Here is a 17,406-nt window from a genome sequence, read left to right on the forward strand (position 1 = left end):
AGCAAAACACTATAGCTCTGAGTGGCCTTCCTGCATAGCTTGGGAAAAACTAACTAATTGTTTTATCTCTTGGCTTCTCAGATAAAGCATCAAATCCTCAAGGAATGATTTGATGGAGGCTGTTGCAATACATTTGGGTAGGAGAGCCATCATTTGAAGACTGCCATAGCATCCACTTCCTTACATCTCCCAGGGAGCTGACAACTGTTCATGCAGCTGGTTTTGGTTGGTTCTCACACTGTCTCGGCCTAGATGTTCCTTAGAGGCCAACAGCAACAAAATCAGTACCTAGATGAAAAAGTAGGCTTTAATATGGGGACAGACTGAAAAAAGTTGAAATAAGATCTGGTTTTTGCTTCAAATAACAGATGCAACATAGGCAGCATCACTTCAAATCTGTCTTGGACCTGCTAGCAACACACTCTTATAGCTAGAGCACACTCTTGTAAAAGCGTGCAGCTGTTAAGTGCTGACATCTAGCCATTGGCTTTGTGACTGAGACTGGAAAGATGAGTGCCAAGCAGTGATCATGTATTAATTATTTTACATCATGACTTTATAATCAGTAAAAATCACTCCATTCACCCCAGTGAAAGCAGAAGTAGGATTGCTTTTTCTTTTTTTCTGCTTTGTTTTTTTTTTCCTTTGTTTTTTTCCTTCTAAGAAATAACAATAACAAATAAGGTAGATACTTATCAAGTGTAGGTATCTCACTGAAAGTGTTGGGTCCTGAGCACTGGTTTAAATTTCAACATACAGAGGTCATTGTTCTGCCTTCTTACAATGTACTCCCACTTATTATTGGGAAAATGTTGTATTATATGTATGTGTTAAAATAATACTTTTTTTGCCCATGTCACAAATACCTATGTGATTTTCCACAGTCTGAGAAGATGCAATAATTTTTTCTGTTTATCCTTTATATCCTTTTCTGCATCATGAATTTAAATGGAAAATACTGCACTTCAGCAGAGAAAGCAAATAAAGCTGAAGTGCTATAGGCAATTTATAAAGTTACCATTATTTAAATTATGCGTCAGACCGTAGTAGTAGCTGGAAATTGAGTGGGAAGCATGACCTTCTCATGCTGTACAAACACAGCAGAATAATATGACTCTCCCAAGTGTTTTAGTGTTCCTCAATGCAGAGCAGCTGGAGGGAAACATAAGCCTTCAGAAAAACAATATGCTTATATTTCTTTGTCTCTGCTGGAACATAGTATAAATAAAATGTTGTACGCATTTTTCTGTTCAATGTAATTCCTAGTCTAGAGAGACTAGCTCAGTTCACTGCTGTCTGAGACATCCCTGGGTCAGATGTGGTCCTGAGAGTAGGCGTGTTCTACAGTAAACATCCCACTTAACAGGTTGTGCCCTGCCCAGACTAAGGAACTCAAGTCTGCCCTTCCTCTTCTCTCATCCTTTCATTTCTCTCTTCTTACTTTTTTTTCTATTCAGCTCTGTCCACATATTTATTGTCTTCTACCCTCTTTACAGACAATATCTTAGTATTTTTTTGATCACTTTTCCTCTCAATCTGCTCTTACTGGTCATGAAGAAGAAGTCCTAGCATTCAATGCCCAGGGAACAGTCCTTTACTTTTTTTTTCAGGAATACATATCCCAGTTGTATTCCTCCTTCTCTTCAATTCTCCTTTAACTCATCAGACTCTCCTGTTTTATGACATAATTCTCTCAGTCCTGATTACAAAGGAGGTTTCTCTGCCCGATCCACAATATGTCTCCAAGTGTTAGCAACATCTTTGGATTTCCTGGTTGCCATGGCTAACCAATTTGTACAGAAGTGTTGCCTCAGCAGAGCCTCTCTTCTTGCTAGGGACCCAGAAACAACTTCAGGCTACTGGGAAGTTGATCCATTGCTGGGAGCTTCCTGGTAAAGAGCTTCCTGTGCTCTTTATTTCTCTACACCATTCAAATTATTCCCTGGAGACACATATGGAGAGACTGTTCAGCACAGTGATGAAAACAGTTATTTCAGCAAGCATGGTCCTGGCTGGTGTTTATGGAGATACCTGAGAAAAAAAATGCTGAGCTGCCTTAGCTGCCGTCACTAGCTGTTCTCTCAGAAATCCCACTGGGTAGAGCTGTGTAGGAACTTCTCCAGAGAATTACTATAAAACTATAAAGCATTCTCCTCAGATCCATAAGTGGTGTGGTACAAAGCAGACTGAAAACCTCAGCTGGTTCTACCTTGCTCAACTTTAATACTGTCCCCACACAGAGGCTGGCAGCTAGGTGGTGAAGTGTTGCTTTGTGATTTTTTTTAGTTTAGGCTTTTTGCTTTTTAATGATCAGACCTTTCATTCAAAGTTAATGAAAGCCCCCAGGCTTCAGTGAACTTTTGGATTACAACCATGAAGTGTGGAATGGATTCCTTCTGACCTAGGAAAGATAACTATTCAGTGAGTATTCTGGCTATTTTCTGATAATATCTGTTCCTGCTTTGGAATTATAGTTTGTAAGGACACACAGCTTGATTTCCCAGATATGTGTCCTCCCCAGACAAGAGAAGGAGCTTCCTGCAAAAAAATAAATGTACAAAAGAGTTCTATCTGCAAGACAATTATATACATTTGCTGTAGAAAATACTTATTTTAAAGAAGGAGGTGTTTTATTGCTGCCCAAAGGAAAGGCTGTGCCTTAGCTCCTGCAGACTCATGTCTCTCCCTGATATTGGTGTAGTACCGGAGAGTACTTCCCTTGCAAAGTGATCTAATGAATCATAAAGCAAAAAACCTCTGATTCCTTCTGTACATAAAGCCACACTCAAAACATGAATCTTACATGTCTTTGGATGGGTCCATACTGCTGGACTAAAATATGTAACACAAATGACAGCTTTTGCAGATCCTTCAGCAAGTGCTTATAAAACAAAAGAAAACCAGTGCTTGTGTTTCAGTAGTAGCACTCTCATACTTGATCACAGTCTGTAATTTGTAGGACAGACTTCCTGAAATAAAACAGAGATTGTGTAACTTCCAGGAGATCAGCTCAAGCTGTCTTTATTAATAATGTTTAAAATTCACAGACAAGCTAAACCAAATAAAAGCCTTTGGAGAAGCTACTGGAAGGAAAACAAACAAGAATTAGGAATGCACTCTAACCTGTGTTTTGTATGAATGTTTTCATTCATGTAGTATTTTTATAGTAAAGAATTTAGTACAAATTTTTTTTTCTATTATTTTATGTCAGCAACATCTTTGCTGAAACTGAGGAACTAAAATTTTTTAGGAGACACATAGTCTTATTTTTTCAAATTTTCAGTATCTACTACACTTACTGAGGAACAATAAGAACTATTATGCCTCACCTCAGACATGAGACTTCAACTTTCAGTGATGGTTGTGATGCTCAATGTTTAATTCTGAAGTGCTTTATTCTACACAGGGTGCTGGAGCTGGCTGAATGCACTCTGCCTGCTCACTGCAGAGGAAACCTTTCTGTCTATTGTGAGGCTGAATTCTGCTGTGCAGCAAGATGATTAAAGATGATATCTTAAACCTGTCCTCTCTGTTCCCTCTCCTCCCCCAACTAGCTCCAGTTGGGTTTTCTTTAGCTCTCTGATATTTCAGACTCACAAGTGTGGATTCTCGTGAAACAAATAGAATCTGTAAAAAAAAAGGTATGTGGGGGAGGTCCTTTTATGTCCTTTTATGGCTGCCACTATCTGTAATCCAACAATGAAATCACACCAGTGTTATTTGCTTTGTGATCAGTACTGTAACAGCTTGAGTTGCTAGAAATGGCTGGGTTTCAGTGGGTTGTTTTTACTCTCATCTGAAGCACAGCTTCACTGTGCAATTACCATGGAGTGAACAGACCAGTCTCTTTTGTGAATTATTTATAAAACATATAGAAACAGGGGCATTTCTTACATTGGAAAGAAATGGTCCATCCCCATCAGGGGTTTATAATCCTCACTGATGTCTTTCTTTATCATTATGTTTTAAGAGTAAGGTGTAGCAATGGTGTGATGCAGCTGGAGTTTCAGTCTGCACAGAGCAGAGCAATGGAGCCAGTGAAGGGTCTGGAGCACAAGTCTGTTGAGGAGCAGGTGAGGAAACTGTGCTTGTTTAGCCTGGAAAAAAATGCTCAGGTATGACTTTATGACCTTTTACAGCCACCTGTAAGGAGGGTGTAGCCAAGTGGGGATTGGCCTCTTCTTCCAAGCAGCAAGTGGCAGGACATGAGGAAATAGCCTCAAACAGCACCAGGCAAGGTTTAGGCTGAACATCAGGAGGAATTTATTCATAAATGAGATTGCTAAGCATTGGAATTGGCTGCTCAGAGAGTTGGTGGCGTCACTGTCCCTGGAGATGTACAAGAAATGACTGGGTGGGGCACTTAGTGCCATGGTCTAGTTGACAAGGTGCTGATCAGTCAAAAGTTAGGTGTGATAATCTCAGAGGCTTTTTGCAGCTTAAAAGATTCTGTGATTCTGTGATTTTTATGCAGTAGAATAATTATTTGCCTAGTACAGATTTGCTACAACGTCTATCAGTTACAGTATTCAACAATTTATCCTAACATATAACACATTTCTACTGTTTGTTAGTTTGTGTCTAAGGTAAGGTTTGGCTGTGGCAGTGCCTGACAGTGTTCCCATACATTCATGCATGGATTTAGAAATCTGAGTGGGTGGTTCACTGGCAGTCCCCAAGCTCTTGAAAAGAGACACTTGGTGATTGTAGCTGTGATCATGAAAAGGGCAGAGTAAGAGAAAGTTTCAAAAATTTTTACAAGGTAATATAATTTTGTTGTTGTTGTTACTGCTTTTGTTGTTGTTATTTTTGTTTTCCCACTGTGCAAGTCAACATTTCTGTCCTGTTCTTTTAAGCTTGTAAATTTGGATTTTCTATGATGTGGTTTGATGTTTCTCTTGTGTCATATGTTTGGTGCACATACACACACTGGACAACTACCAGTTTAAAAGGATTAGAGCCATTGTAAGGAACAAATACATGCATGGAAGCTCAAATATAGACACTGCTATCCCAAAGTCACATAGATGAAGTAACACAGCTGAAAATAACATTCAAGAGCTATTAACTTTAGTCTCTTTATTTGTGCCTTGTAAATAAATCATGCATAGTCCCAAAGGAAATACAAATTTTCCTTCTCTTGTATTTTTGATTCTGAAGTCCGTGTGCATTGCCAAAGTAGCATGAGCAGAACTATATGTCAAATTCACAGTTGTAAATTCTATGCAATGCAGTTGCAAGACCTTGACTGTGGTTTCCCAAGGCACTGTAGACAACAGACTGGGAGGGTGCAGCCTGTGGAAAAAAACATGAAGAAAAAGTCAGGAGATGGAGATGTGGCATAAACCACAGCAGATACACTGAGATGTGACAAAGAACAACTGCTTGGCAAGTGCTTCAAATTGCATCATGGGGTTTATTTAGAGGGGACTGACTAAATTTGAATCAAGACACCTCAAGACAGTCTGGATTTTCCTTCCCATGACAAATGGCAATCTCTCAGAGAGCAGACACAGAAAAATGTTACAGATCATTCTTGGAAATCCCTATTTTCTCTAAGTTTCAGAGATTTTTTTTTCCCCTGACAAGATGGATTTGTTATAACAGAAGATTGTGAAAATTTCCTTCTTTCTGTGATAGCAGTGTAATATCAGCAGAATGAATAGCACACAGATCATTCTCAGTAGTAAGGCTGCAGGCTTGGAGTACTGCTGAGCAGCCACTGTGGAGAGAGGAGGGGAAAGTGAGTGTTCATGCTCTCCCTTTTTCCCGGAGTATATTGGAACAGGCAAAGTTCTGTTGGCAGCAACAGATTGGGAAATGGTTCTCAAGCATGTAATTGCTTGTACATGCAGCTGATACCAGGGTATTAAAAATCAAATTCACACAATTTGGGAAGAGAAACAATCAAGGCAATTAGTTCCTGCTTACTGTTCCTCAGGCAGCAAAAGAAACAGTCTGTACTGAGTTATGCTCCAGTGGGTTGTCACAGTCTTAGCTGAAGTATATTATTCCAAACACATTATTTTTAGACCCTTCAAGTCTATAAAGGCCTATGGATGTTGTCTCAGAGCCAAGTATGACTGCACTTCTAAAAGTGGTATCCACAAAGAGCTATTCAGGGCAGCGCAGTGGGTGACATGCAGATCTGATGCAGCTCTAGTCTATTTTGGGCCAGCTGTGCTTTTCTGTGCTGCAGAGCTGCTAGCTCATGAAAGGTGCTTGTTTATTGCTGGACCTAAGGCAGTCCATGGCTGTGCAGAGGACTGTGAATTTACTTCAGGAATTATCCTTGGCATGCCATAAACAGGCAAAAGGTTACAGATTTTGTACACATAGTTATGTTTCAAAAGTTGCACAGACTCCTTTTCCAAGATACAGTAGCAGGATTGCATCACCGTGCCAAGGGTGATAAATTTATCACTGCTGTTCCAAACAGCCTTTTGCTGTCTGTTTCCTATACAAATTCAATAGTGGGATTAGCACTGCTAGCATTACACTTTCCACTACTTCTACTGTTTTTATAATTAGTCCCCATGAAATAATTTAAACTACTAAACAGTACCTCTTCTCAAGGAAAACTGCAGCCACTGGTGAAGAAGACAGGTGCAGATACCTGTTAATTTCTGTCATCACAAGGAAGGTAGTAGAAGCAGGAGCAAGGGATTATCTATAATAAGGTTACATCTTCCCAGCTGTCAGAAAATAAAAATGCAATCCAGACAGAACATTATTTAATGTAGAGGCTTTGATGAGGTCTTGTCATGGTGGATGCATACTTGCCCAACTGCTCTACTGGCTGCCTCAGGAGTATCAAGGGAGGAGGTACAAAAAAGGCATCCAAAAAGCATAAGGACCAAAAAAGAACTTGAAGACAGTAATTTTGCAACAATTTATCCTTATATATAAAACCCCAAATGGTTGTTTTCACATGTTTTAAAAAGCAAAGGATCCAAAACCATATCCCATGGTTCTGACACAAAGTATTTTAGAGGCCTGAGACACTTGGAAAATGAAGTAGCATTAACATCCTTTGTGTAGAGATAACAGCGATGTTGCGAGCTCTCCAAAAGCTATCATCCTCTTTCCCATCAATATCTCAATTTTTGAATCAGAGAGTTCTACAAACAAAATAGCATTAATTTTGTGGTGTTGATGGCATAGACTGGAGTGGGGTTGTCTTGTTTGTTTTGGTTTTTGTTTGTTGGTTTGGTTTTATTGCTTTGGTTTGCTGTGTGTTTTTTTGTTCACATCTGGTGGTGATAACCCCTGCAGATGTAAGTTTTGGCACTTCACTCAGAAACAAAGGGCAAAGGAAGCTCCCAAAAGGCCTCATGCAGTCTACCTTATACATACACTCAGCTTTGGAAAGACTTGTTTCTTAAATGTTATGTTGTCTTCATGTCTAGGGGGATTAGAACCACAGATGTACCACGCAGTCCCTGTAGCTGTGTAAATCAGGGTCAGCAGAAATGTAATGAACTACCCTTTCTGATTAGGAAGTCAGTATTTATTTTTCTATGAGAAAGGGTAAATTCTTATATTTGTCTAGAACAGTCTAGAGCCTAGGGTCTCACTGCTGCTTTGCTGAACAGATGGTATTAGCACAGAGTTATGTTTGAAGATCCTGAAAAGGTTTTTTTTCGCTGTACATTATTCACTTCTACAATCTTTATGCAGAAGCGGTTAGGGAGTTAGTAAGCACTGGAGTCTTCTGAGGACAAAATTTGACAATTCAACAACCAGTTGTCTGAAGACTACTGTCAATCATTCTGCTGAATTTTGCAATCATTTTTGTCTCACTTGTCAGAAAGAACACTAAGGATATGTTCTGTTAACAGTAGCAAAGTAACCATGAAGGATATAACTAAATGGTGGGTTTTATGTAGAAAATTTTGAGTGGTTGCTCAAAATTTTATTCATATTTTTATAGATCAGCTTGTTGAACTCAAATGTTTAAACATGTACATGAGTGTTTTCTCTTTCAAGAAATCCAATATAATTGAGAACATCTGACAGACATCTACACTACATGTTTGCTACCATCTGGTGGCCATCTCCACACTCTGTATTTTTATTTGCTAATTATTTTTGTCTCTTCAGGTAACAGTATTGCAAAATTTATTTTTAATGTGCCTGTTGTACAGTAATACTTGTAGGTTTGCAGAAGGAAAAGACTGTCACAGAGGCTGTGTCTAATCTGAAACTTCAGGATTTGCTGTGGTACCATATTTTTGGGTGCAAAAGGTGCAAATGCTGTTGATGTGATGGATTTCAAAGGTGATGTATTCTTATTCCTGCTGTTACGTTGGAAGTATAGAAACATTTGTTCAACTTCAGTGGCATCCTGTACATACCATCTTTGAACTGCTGACAAAAGGAGATTTGACACAGGTAGCCAGGGAGTTAATGTTGGGAGCAGTCTCAGCCCAAGAGCGAACAATTAGCTAGCAGCCCTAGTGGAAATACTTTTCTTTGTCTTGGTACTAAGCCACTGGTAAGGCTGTCACTCTGTACTACCTCCCTGTTGTGATCATAAGGTGACAGATCTGTTTCACACACAGACTGTTGGGCCGCTCAGGCACCAGTCCCAGAAACACAGCATTACCTTCACATAAACAAATACCACTGTATGAAACCTATGTCTGAGCCTCCAAAATTAAACAGAATATACTTCTCCTTTTGTCTTACTGTGCTGAATTTATAGGTAGATTGCCTTGCTGGATACTTCTCAATTTCCCACCTGCATTTCCAAAGTAGTTCTAGCAATTCCCACATAACCTTTATAATTGTTTTCCTTTTTGTGCTGTACCTGCACATGTAGCAGGTGTTATGTACAATGTAATGCAGAATTCATGTAAAGAGGTGCAAATCAGCCTGCGCTTTATAGACACCTGCAGTGGTGCATTCCCCCTCTCCCCTATTCCAGGCTGTACTGCAGTCTAAGAAATGTTCAGTAGGCCTCAGCCTTGGAAACAGCACCTGGGCTTAGCTCTTCCTAAGCTTACCAGAAACATGGTCTGCTCCCAGGAACTGTTGTCTAAGGAGCTCCTTTTTTCCTTGTGAATAACCTTGGAAAGTATTTTTCTTGCCTCAATGGCACAACATTCCTGTTCTCACACATTCAAAGAAAGAGCTGATCCAAACTGTGGCCAGGATGAAACTTTATGACTAAAGCCTAATGTCTTGAGACCCTATAAACAGCAGTCCAAACGAAACCCTTTGAGCTCTCAGTGGGCTGTGACCAGCAGCCTCCCTCTGAGGGGGAAGCCTTTCTGAGACAGCAAACTCTCAAATTTGCTATACTTGGAAGATCGCCAAACAGCAACAAGTCTTGGTCTATGTCCCCACTCCTTGAGGCCTGATCCTTCATCTGTCAGGAAATGCAAAAGCATCTGAAGTGAGTTTTTCACTGATCTCCAAGGGGAATTTTTCACAGGTACCTAGCTTGCACTGACTCTTTCTGTCTTTGTTGCATGCATGTGCGCATGTGCAACATCTGAGAGAAATGCTGCTTTCTTAGATGTTTAAGTACCCTGTAAGTTAGGCCTGTAAGTAAGCTTGTGACTTAAGACTTAACCTTACTTAAACGCTGCTAAGTGTTGCTCTTTTGCTAAGTTGCTAAGTATAACTTTGAAGTTATAAATTAGGTTAAATGCCACTAAGACCTATTCTTCTGTTAGATTATTAGTTACATTATAAATTAAGTTTAAAGTATCATTTAAGTTAGGTATAATTTAAGTTGTTGTTCCAACAACCTTAAATTATTAAGTTTAAGGTATAAGTTAAGTTAAATTACTATTAAGTTTGAGTGCTGTTAAGGTTTTTGGTTGTGTTCCTTTTTATCCTTGCCCTCACTGTCCTTTGTCACACATATCTAAACATATCCACACACCCACCCCCACACACACCCACACACCCAACCCCTGGCCATATACACATCCTTAGAGAATTCTCCATCATGTCTCTTTTGATTTTGGATTTTGTATGGTTTTGTTGTTCTTTGCTGTGCCTTAACTGTCCTGTAAGTAGTTGAGTGAATCTTGCCAATGAGCTTTGTCATTTAATATTAAATCTGGCTTTTGATGATACCCTCACCAATGATTTTTTAAGTGATCTCAAACATTTGTTCGTAACAACATCAGAGCCCTGTATCAAGGAGCTAGAATACTGTGTGCCACTGGAGCTAGAATACAGTCACATACAGTCTATCATTACATTACCATATCCTCTTATGTAACGTGAACTCTGGCACTAAGAAGTGGAAAAAATGATCCTTATATGTTTTATCTTCCTATAAGCTAAGTGAGGCAAGTTAGCCAAAACTGCACTCAGTTACCATGTCAATTAACACTGCCCTTTGCTGCAGAATTGCGGTTTTGTATCACTGACAGTTTTTCTAGAAAATACCACTGTTTTCTGGATAGACATTCATGACCCAAAGAGAATTTTTTCAACTTTAAACTCTGTTTTATGTATTGGACTAGCCATGTGCTATCCCTAATAAGTTAAGCCTTTCAGCACTCTCATTAGGTAAAAACAGCATTATTGTTCTGACTCACTGAAGAACAGAGAAGACTGATTTGCTCTGTAATTGCACAGCAGAGGTCAGGCTATATCCTTCACTTTATGAATTCCAGTCAAATAGTCCTAAGTTTTACAAATACCAGCCCATGCTCCAGGAAAACCAGGTTTAGCCTGTAACCCATGCATGGGACTGTACTCGTATACACAAGGTTGTAGCAAATGCTTGTAAAACTGGCATCCTTCATTGCATATGCAACTGATATAATAGAAGGCTGTCCATCAATATAACAACTAGAGAAAATAATGTGCTCCATTCCTCTTACTGGCTTACACATATGGAATTATGTGTAAGCCAGTAAGAGGAATTATTTACAATTTTTGAAGAGAAAAGGTTGACTTAATTCTGACTCCATAGACATCCAAGGTGAACCACCAAGAGTGAATACAGCCATTGCCTGCAGGTAAATACTTTCCCCAAGAAAATGGCATCAACCAATACCGAAGATTAACATCAACCAATAAACCTCCTAAAGCAACATTTAGAGGCATCTCATGAATGAAAAGCCTATTTCCCAGGACAGGACAAGTTAGCTGCCAAAATACCAAAGACACAGAGAAGAAAAAGAAGGAAAAGAAGCCAATCAGTGAAGCTGACAGGTCATCTGGTAAAGATCCAGCTCTCCAAGTCAACATGTTCTTTTCTAAGGTGGCATTTTATTGCTCTTACAGTAGATGTTGATTTTGTCCTAGCAAGACTAGCCTGCCTAACTGTAATTCCTACAGCTTGTCAGGATTTTTCATGAAGCTCTTTGTTTGCATATCAGAAAATGCACATTGGGCATTTTCTCTGAATGAGGCAATGTAATTAAGCAAGAGAACTGACACTGAGGCAACTTCTGCAGACCTGAAGAAGCCAGAAAAGTGTTGCCATTTGCACAAGTTAAGCCCAGGGGCACCATTCAGAATTGCTCAGAGAAAGCACACAGAATCTGTGACAAGAAAAGAAAACCCCTTATCATTGTCTGGGCTTCAGTAAAGCATGACTGCAGTAAGATTCCATTTGATAGCTTGTTATTCAGTGTTTCAGCCTGCACTCATTTTACTTCAAGATTTTTTGGATATATATTTTCCAAGGCCAAATGACATCACTAAAGTGCACATCCTGAAAAATGTAGGCCATAATTTGACAATCAGTAGGTGGGTGGCCTATAAGGTTTTTTTGATGACAGGTCAGACCTTCAATGTGCCCAGAAGTCACCACACACTACAAATGGACATGCACACATGTTGTGCAGAGGAAGAGAAATCCCGTATATTACTTTTTGTCTGCTATTGAGAAAGTTGTTGCAGATGTGATCTTTCAGATCCTGTAATATGCTCAGTACCTCTGAAGAATGTAACATGGATTTCAGATGTCCACCTTTGAAAACAGAAGACAGCAGCAGAAGACATCATCCATCTTTCAGCTGCTGTCTTCAGCATCCCAGCCCTCTTTGGTTTTGGTGTTTAGCTCTGACTTAGTGAAATTTGAAAAAAAACCAAAACAAAAAATCTCCACTGTCATTCTTTCATGATAATTCAAAGGCAGGATCCCCAAACTCTACAATGCATGACATTGCATGGATAAAGTAGGTCAACAGTAGACAAAGATGTCTGGCAATTTAAGTTAGTGCTATGTAGAAAAAGCAGAATGTGTTAAACATTGAACTCCATTTTCACTATGGGAAGTTAGACTCCTGTTTCTTGGGATCTTTAGAAGTAATAGTATAGTAAAACACTTGACTTTACTCTCACCAACACATGACTAATGTCTTTCTTGAATAGTTTGAATTTTAGTTCGTCTGCTATCTGAAAATGATTTTCTGAAATTAATTTTTACATGGGTGTCCAGAGGGTAATTTCACAACTGAAGAAGGCAGAAGTAGAGGCATAGTGCAGATCAATGTCTGGCTTCATCTCTGGTGCCATCAAGAAGGCTTTGGCTTTTTTACAAATGGATTGAACATCAATGACTGTAGCCTGTTAGGGAGAGATGGGATCCACTTGTCTAAAAAGAGAAAGAAAATCTTTGGCAGCAGACTGGTCAGTTTGGTGAGATAAGCTTTACCCTGAATGGCTTGTGGGGTCCAAAGTAGCAATGCTTATGCCTTTACTTCTTCCTGGAGAGTGGGCCATGCCAAGCAGTGCTACCTTGGCCTCCTCTCAAATGAGAATCATAAGGCTATTCAGATCAAGGGTGTGTACTGTTATGGGGAATCCTGTTACACCTCTCCTAGGGACCCTAGGTGCTAGATTACCTCCCTGATGTGCCTGTACACAAATGCAGAGAGTGTGGGGAATAAGCAGGAACTAGAAATCTCTGGGCATGTGTGGCAGCAACTCTCTGGACACAGTTTGGGTTGAACTGGATGATATCCAGAGCTCTCACAATTCTGTGGTTCTGTGAACTGTTTTAACAATTATATTCTACCGGAACGATGTCAGTAGTTATGAGGGAAAAGAAGTAGTATTGGATTTTCTAGTTAGATATGGTTTTTAGTGAAAGAGTAAGAAGAATTTGATTTGTTTAGCTTACCATTTGGAAAAAAAAAAAAAAAAAAAAAAAAAGGCAGCATGTTATTAAATAAAATATAGTTCAAGGTAATCTATTTTGTCCACAAACTTTTGAGAGTTGCTCCTTCTCTTTCAGATATAAACAACTCAGGAGATACACCTCCAGAAGACTTCTGCTAATTGCTTTACTTCTAGACTTTTCAGGGGCTGTAGTACATTGCTTCTAGTACTGGTCCCAAGAGACCATGCTAAGACCCTTAATTTTTCTGCAGGGTAACATATGTAGATGTGCCCTTGTGTTTTTGTTAGTTCTTTGTTAAAATGCATGGCTATTTATTTTTTAAGATAATGATACCTTTTTTATAATATTTCAGATCCCTCTTGGAAGTCAATTAATTCCCTAACTAGTGGGATGTGATCCATTGTGTACTTGTAAGAAAATTTTCCAGTTCTGGTCTAGACAAAGCTATTGTATGAGTTGTTTTAAAAAATAAATATATAATATACCTTGATCAACTTTTAAACAGTCTTCAAAGACGAGAAGAAAACCTCATATTTGGCATTATGTTTTGAAATGTAGCAGGTTGCTTTTGTTAAGTTTGTGGTCTTTCTTCAGGTAGAAATTTACACACATATATATATATATATATATATATATATATATATATATAATTTTGCTTTTTTCACCACCTAGAATCTAGTGCTGCTTCACTAGATTTTCTATACTGCTTAGATTCTGCTTTTTAAACTTCCACTTGCAAAAGCTGAAATGCAGAAGCAACATGCAGATTGGGTTGAAAAAGCTGCGGCTGCAAAAAAGAAGATTGTGTGGATGTCATAGCAGCCTTCCAGTACCTGAAAGAGGCCTACAGGGAAACTGGAGAGGGTCTCCTCATTAGAAACTGCATTGATGTGACAAGGGGAATGGCTTCAAACTGAAAGAACGGAAATTTAGAAAGGAAATCCTCACAAATCATCAAATTATGAAAGAAATGATTTACTGTGAGAGCGGTGAGTAACTGGAACAGGTTGCCCAGAGAAGTTGTGGATGCGTCACTCCTGTCAGTGTTCAAGGCTGGCTTGGAACACGGCTTTGTGCATCCTGATCTAGTGGAAGAGGTTCTAGGCCCATGGTCTAGAACTAGATAGTCTTTAAGGCTCCTTCCAAGCAAAACAATTCTATGATTCTACCTAGATGGTGGAAACTCCAGCTGAGTTAATGGCAACCATGTAATAAACAGACTGAATAACTTTTCTTCTTTCAAAATGAAGAAAATACTAGCATCATCCATTTGGCTGTCAAAAATAGGTATTGAAACAGCCTTCCTGAGTTTTCTGCCGCTCCACCTCTGATTTCGGACACTCAGCTTCGCCTACGTGCCGCTTTCCAGAACTGAAGCTCCTGTGGTCAAGACAGGAAATCTGTAACTCAGCAGAAGCGCTGCTGAAGGAATGAGCGGCTCGGGCGCAGGGCGGCACAGGCCGGTGCAGACATTCAGCTCAGGGCACTTCTCGGCCGGAGACGCCAGCGGGACGGCGAGGGGCTGGATGGCGAGGGGCGGGATCGGCCCTGCGCCCCGCCCTGCCGGCCTCCTGCCGCCGCTCTTCTTTGCCGCGGGCGGCGGGGTGACGAGAGGCGACGGAGTGGCTTTCGCTGTTCTGCTTGGCGGGGCCGCAGCTGGCGGCACAGTCAGGTGAGGCCGCCGGGCGGGCTGCGAGGCGCCGGGCCGCGGCTGTGCCGGCTGTGCCCCGCCGGGCTCGGCTCGGCTCGGCTCGGCCGGCGGCGGTGGGGGACGAGCGGCGGCCCCGGCGCGGGGCGTGTGCGGCGGGCGGCCGTGGGGGCGGTGAGGGGCGGCCCCACGCGGGCTCCGTGCCGGCTCCGTGCCGCGGGCACTCGCCGTTCGCCGCCGGCAGTGCTCACAGAGGTACCGGGCCGGCGTGGCAGGGCTTAACTGGCGTGCTTGCCGGACACTGATCGCATTTCCTTGTTTCTTCAGCCAACCTTCCCTCTGAAGGGTCTTGAGCTGGAAACATCTCTGAATATTCGCAGAGGAGGTAGAAATAATAATATTCGAAATCAACGCAGGGGTGAGATACCTCCTCCCGGCTACCTTGCCCGGGAAGGGTCGGACTAGGTGGCCTCCCCTGGTTTGTCGCAGCTGGGCTGGTGACCTGAGATTGCTGACCATCCTCGTTTTGCTTCCGAGCTAGCCCTGCTTTCCCTCCCCGCGGGCAGGGCTGCGGAGGCCTTACCGCTGCTCAGGGACTTGGAAGAGTTCGTGCCTCCAGAGGCCTTCCCGCCTCTGCTTGGAAAAGTGTTACCCCTACCTCTTCAGAAATTTTGGTTCGGATATTGGGTACACAGTGGGCGCTGTGTTTATCGCCTACACGCAGGAAGTTTGAGTTGTTTTACTTCATAGGACTCCCTTGTCAGCATGAAGATAGGAGTTGATCAGGTTTTCAGAAAATCTTGCTCTTGAATTGACTTTTTTTTGAATGGCCTTTCATCTTACATCTTGACAGCACTTTGCTTTTGAAGAACTATTTATATAGTGGAATTTTTTTTTTCACTCTTACTGGGAGGTATCCATGTTTTGCAGTTAAACCATATGTGTAGTTTTGTAGTGGTGGGGAAGTGGTAGCAATTTACTGAGTTTTTAATCAAAAATCTAAACTTACTGTAACTCTGTTTCATAATCTCCATTTAAGATACGTGGGTGTCCTGTTAATCGTGATGTTAAAAAGGTGGTTCATGTTGTATGGGAAATATACCAGCAACAAAATATATACATAAAAATAAGTGAGTGGTCTGACTAACTCTTGAGATAGTTCAGGTATATAAGTTTGCTTGTTTAATTTTGTTTTCGTACACATTATTTTCAGTGGTAATACTGCTATCAAAAACTTCACCTGGCCAACATGTCCAGGTGTTCTAGAACATTTTATCAAGTTATTTTTAGTTAGCCAACTTCTGTCATTGGGATAGATACCTACTTTAAACCTCTAGCTTCCGTTTTGCCGCATACCTGTTTGGGAATTCTCTTTAATCAGATAAAGGGCATTGAGGGTATTTGGCTGTTAGCTTCTTGTAAAGCAGTCATTTGAAAGAGGAGAGACTTCTTGAGCTGAAATATGATTAGTGAACAAGTGGTAACAATGACCCTATCCTTGGACAGATAGTCTATTTTTAGGGTTTTCATAGTTTTCTAATCTGTTACTTCTATTTTAGAATGCTTTAGAAAAGGAAGACCTCACACCTGAATTGGCTATCAAATAAATGGTTATTCCTGAGCAGGATGAGAGTGGAGTTGCTGAATGTGTTGTGGTGAAAATGCCGTTCCCTTCTTGTAAAGAGTGTAGCTTGATAATTTTGGTGAACAGTGACTCTGTGATATTCATCCAAAGTATAGAAGTTTGAGTAGCGGCTGTTGCTGAATGTCTCAGAGTGTTTTTTCTTTTCTTTTTTTCCTGCAGTTTGTAAATCCCTGTGAAGGGCATATAGGAAGTTTGTGGTCAGCCGGCTTGAGTTCAGTGCCCAAACTTTAAATCTCCAATGGAAAAATATTTGTTTGATTTTTTTTTTTAACTTGCATATTTGAAAGGAAGAACCTCTCAGACAGTGTTGCTGTGGAGGATGATAAGAAATCTGTATGCTCTGTTTTGTGACCGTGTACAGTTCCTTGAGCCCTGTGTACAGGGTGTCTGTGCAACTTTGAAAGCATAAAGGTTGCTGCTGGCTATAGCTGGTTCTCTCCATGGGGCTGTGAATAGTGGTACTTGTAAGTAAGATCCTGCTGTGAGTAAGAACAAGCTGGATTTACCTTTTAAAGATAATCACTACTGTGTATTAACCATTTATGAGATGAAAACTGAAAGGTTTTGACTCACTTTTTTTCTGCGCTCCATTTCCACCCACTCAAAAAAATGGTCACCTTTATTTTTGGAAGACTGGGCACACAAATGTTTGCTCTCTGATTCACTCTTTTAAGAATTACTTATCTTCCCAGTTTCATGTATTTATTTTTAAAATAAAATTCAAGTTCTAATACCTTTTAGTCTGATTTAGAAGTTTTGATTAACTTTTTTGGTTAATACACTGTGCTTTAATTCAGGCAGTCAGACATAGGAATTTCATGATAATAGCTGAAAAAAACCACAGTGATTTCTTCCAGAAGTTCACTGGGAGGTTGGAAAAGAATTTGCAATAGGTGGGGAAAGCACCACTGTCTGAGGGGCTCCCTTGGTATGGAAGAAGTTTCCCTGTTCTGGTCCAGTGTGGTTGGGACAGGATTGTGTGACCTCTATCCTGTGCATTAGCCCTTAGGT

The 17,406-nt window shown here is 40.6% G+C and overlaps 1 protein-coding gene across 2 annotated transcripts in view; it reads left to right on the forward strand.

Annotated features, from left to right (window-relative positions):
- Positions 1–14,673: 14,673 nt before the first annotated feature.
- The window catches only part of GOLM1 (golgi membrane protein 1), a 34,824-nt gene continuing 32,091 nt past the window's right edge, over positions 14,674–17,406 (forward strand). For both annotated transcript variants that reach the window (XM_058043317.1, XM_058043318.1), the window contains exon 1: positions 14,674–14,774. The gene's annotated coding sequence lies outside the window, so the exon portion shown is untranslated. The remainder of the gene's footprint in view (positions 14,775–17,406) is intronic.

The sequence above is a fragment of the Melospiza georgiana genome, chromosome Z (genome assembly GCF_028018845.1).
Source record: "Melospiza georgiana isolate bMelGeo1 chromosome Z, bMelGeo1.pri, whole genome shotgun sequence".
Classification (NCBI taxonomy): Eukaryota; Metazoa; Chordata; class Aves; order Passeriformes; family Passerellidae; genus Melospiza; species Melospiza georgiana.